Source organism: Pan troglodytes, chromosome 9, assembly GCF_028858775.2.
Source record: "Pan troglodytes isolate AG18354 chromosome 9, NHGRI_mPanTro3-v2.0_pri, whole genome shotgun sequence".
Lineage (NCBI taxonomy): Eukaryota > Metazoa > Chordata > Mammalia > Primates > Hominidae > Pan > Pan troglodytes.
The window spans coordinates 50,147,252-50,150,458 of NC_072407.2; the positions used below are offsets into that span (position 1 = coordinate 50,147,252).

At 50.8% G+C, this 3,207-nt stretch overlaps 1 pseudogene; it reads left to right on the forward strand.

Annotated features, from left to right (window-relative positions):
- Window positions 1–768: 768 nt before the first annotated feature.
- On the forward strand, window positions 769–2,380 carry LOC100611007 (filamin-binding LIM protein 1-like; annotated as a pseudogene).
- The last annotated feature ends 827 nt before the right edge of the window (window positions 2,381–3,207 follow it).

Below are 3,207 nucleotides of genomic sequence, written 5' to 3' on the forward strand. Positions count from 1 at the left end.
ATATCTTATACCAATAGGAAAACTCAAGAAGGATCATTTGTTCATTTCTTAAATATATTCTATTTGGCTGGGTGAGGTGGCTGATGCCTGTAATCCCAGCACTTTGGGAGGCAGGGGCGGGAGGATCACCTGAGGTCAGGAGTTCGAAACCAGCCTGGCCAACATGGCAAAACCGGGTCTCTACTAAAAATACAAAAATTAGCCAGGCGTGGTGGCAGACACCTATAATCCCAGCTACTTGGGAGGCTAAGGCATGAGAATCGCTTGAACCCAGGAAGCAGTGAGCCAAGATCATGCCACTGTGCTCTAGCCTGGGTGACAGAGCAAGACTCTATCTCAAAAAAATAAATAAATAAATAAAATAAAATAGTATACATATATTATATTTGGCTACAATTATTTGAAAATATTCCTTGATTTAATTTGCTCATATTTATTTGTCATTTATTTCCAAGAAAGGTAAGGATGAAATATTTTTATCCTTTGAAGGACTTTTATAATAATGTTTGCAAAGTTTATAAATGAATCAGGGAACTTTCAGTCTTAATATTTCTCTAGAAATGTATCATTCAACAAATACAGTAGCCACCAGCCATGTGTGGCAAATGAGCACTTGAAATGTGGCTACAGTGGCCCACTCCTGTAATCCTAGCACTTTGGGAGGCTGAGGCGAGTGGATCCCTTGAGTCTGGGAGTTTGAAACCAGCCTGGGCAACATGGCGAAACCCTGTCTCTACTAAAAGTACAAAAAATTAGCTGAGCATGGTGATGCGTGCCTCTAGTCACAGCTACCCGTGAGGCTGAGGTGCCAGAATCACCTGAGCCTAGAAGATCCAGGCCACAGTGAGCTGTGATTACGCCACTGCACTCCCACCTGGGCGACGGAGTGAGACCCTGTATAAAAAAGAAGAAGAAGGAGAAGGAGGAATGTGGCTACTGCCAGTGAAGAACTAAATTTATTTTTATTATTATTTTGAGACAGGGTCTCACTCTGTTGCCCAGGCTGGAGTGCAGTGGTGCATTCATTGCTCACTGCAGCCTCCATCTCCTGGGCTTGAGTGATCCTCCCGCCTCAGCCTCCCAAGTTGCTGGGATTACAAAGCACACACGACCAGGCCTGGCTAATTTTTCTTTTTTCTTTTTGTTGGGATGGAGTCTTGCTGTGTTGCTCAGGCTGGTCTTGAACTCCTGGCCTCAAGTGATCCTCCCACCTTGGCCTCTCAAAGTGCTAAGATTACAGGCATGAGCCACTCTCCCTGGACGATGTTATTTATCTTTAACATTTAAACTTAAAAACTGATGTTTGACTTAGTTACTGGAAAATGTTTAAGTATTTTGGAACAATGTAGGTATGTGAATCTGCTTTTCAACTGTAAATTTACTTTATAAAATCTAAGTCTTCAGAGATAAGTATTTCTGATGAAAATTTAGTGTCTGAATTGAGATATGCTGTAAGTATAAAATACACAGGGGTCGGAGCCGCCGGGGCGCGGGCAGCCCGGGATGTCCACCCCCTCCTCCTGTCCTGGATGGTTAGGACGTGCTTCCCCACCTGGACTTCCTCCCACCTGCTTCACCGCCCCCGCCGGTGCTCTTGCCTTCTGAAGACGAGACTCCTGCTCTAATGGGGGCCTCACTTATTGCGGACTTAGAGCAGCTGCACCTGCCCCCGTCCCCACCCCCACCACAGGCCCCTGCGGAGAGACCTTCAGTCCAGCCTGGGCCGGATCCCCTCAGGCCCGTGGAAAAAGAGCTGCCGCCTCCCCCAGCAGAGCCTGTTGAGAGAGAGGCGTCCACAGACATCCGTGCCTTCTGCCATAAGACTGTGTCCCCCCAGGAGCTGGCTGTGGAGGCCATGAAGAGGCAGTACCATGTCCAGTTCTTCACATGCCGTATCTGCCGCCGCCAGCTGGCTGGGCAGAGCTTCTATCAGAAGAATATGCGACCCCTCTGCGAACCCTGCTGCCAGGACACGCTGCAGAAGTGCAGCAAGTGTGGCGAGGTGGTCTGGGAGCACATCATCAGGGCCCCGGGCCAGGCCTTCCACCCCACCTGCTTCACGTGTGTGACCTGCGCCCGGTGCATCGGGGATGAGAGCTTTGCCCCGGGCAGCCAGAAGGAGGTGTACTGCCTGGACGACTTCTACAGGAAATTTGCCCCCGTCTGCAGCATCTGTGAGAATCCCATCATTCCTCGGGATGGGAAAGATGCCTTCAAAATCGAGTGCACTGGAAGAAACTTCCATGAAAATTGCTACAGGTATGAGGACTGCAGGATCCTCCTGTCTATTGAGCCCACGGACCAAGGCTGCTACCCGCTCAACAACCATCTCTTCTGCAAGGCGTGCCACCTGAAGCAGAGTGCTGCGGGGTGCTGCTGAGAGTGCCCGCCGGGTGTCAGGCAGTGAGCGGACTACTAGTCCCGGCTGGGGCCCTTTCCTGACTTGGTTTCCCTTCCTGACCTGCTCTTGCACACTTTCCTTCTGAGCCTCCATGGGGACCAGCCTGCAAGTCGGCCCAGCCTTTCCAGGACACAGTGGGGCTGAGCGCCGTCAGAACTTCCACTCCTCCTTTACCCTCTGGGCACCAGAAGGTTCCTGGACCATGATCGTCGCCCCCAGAATTCCTTGCTGGCCCCACCCCACTTCCAGGGGAAAGCTGGGGGGAGTCTGCAGGGGACAATTGGACCCCTAGTGCTGACTGTAGCTGTCTGGTCGGGGTGCTGAGACCAGCATGGCTTTGCACGGTTGAGCTGTTTGAGGAAAAACTCCAAAGTCCCTTAAAAAGTGTTTTTTAGGCTCAACACAGTGGCTCAAGCCTGTAATCCCAGCACTTTGGGAGGCCGAGGTGGGCGGATCACTTGAGGTCAGGAGTTTAAGACCAGCCTGGCCAACACGGTGAAACCCCGTTTCTACTAAAAATACAAAAATTAGCCAGACGTGGTGGCACATGCTTGTAGTCCCAGCTACTTGGGAGGCTGAGGCAGGAGAATTGCTTGAATGTGGGAGGCAGAGGTTGCAGTGAGCTGAGCTTGCACAACTGCATTCCAGCCTGGGCGACAGAGTGAGACTCCATATCAAAAATTTAAAAAAAAGTGCTTTTGAAAATGTTGAAGTTGGCTGGGCGCGGTGGCTAATGCCTATAATCCCAGCACTTTGGGAGGCCGAGGCAGGTGGATCACCTGAGGTCAGGAGTTCGAGACCAGCCT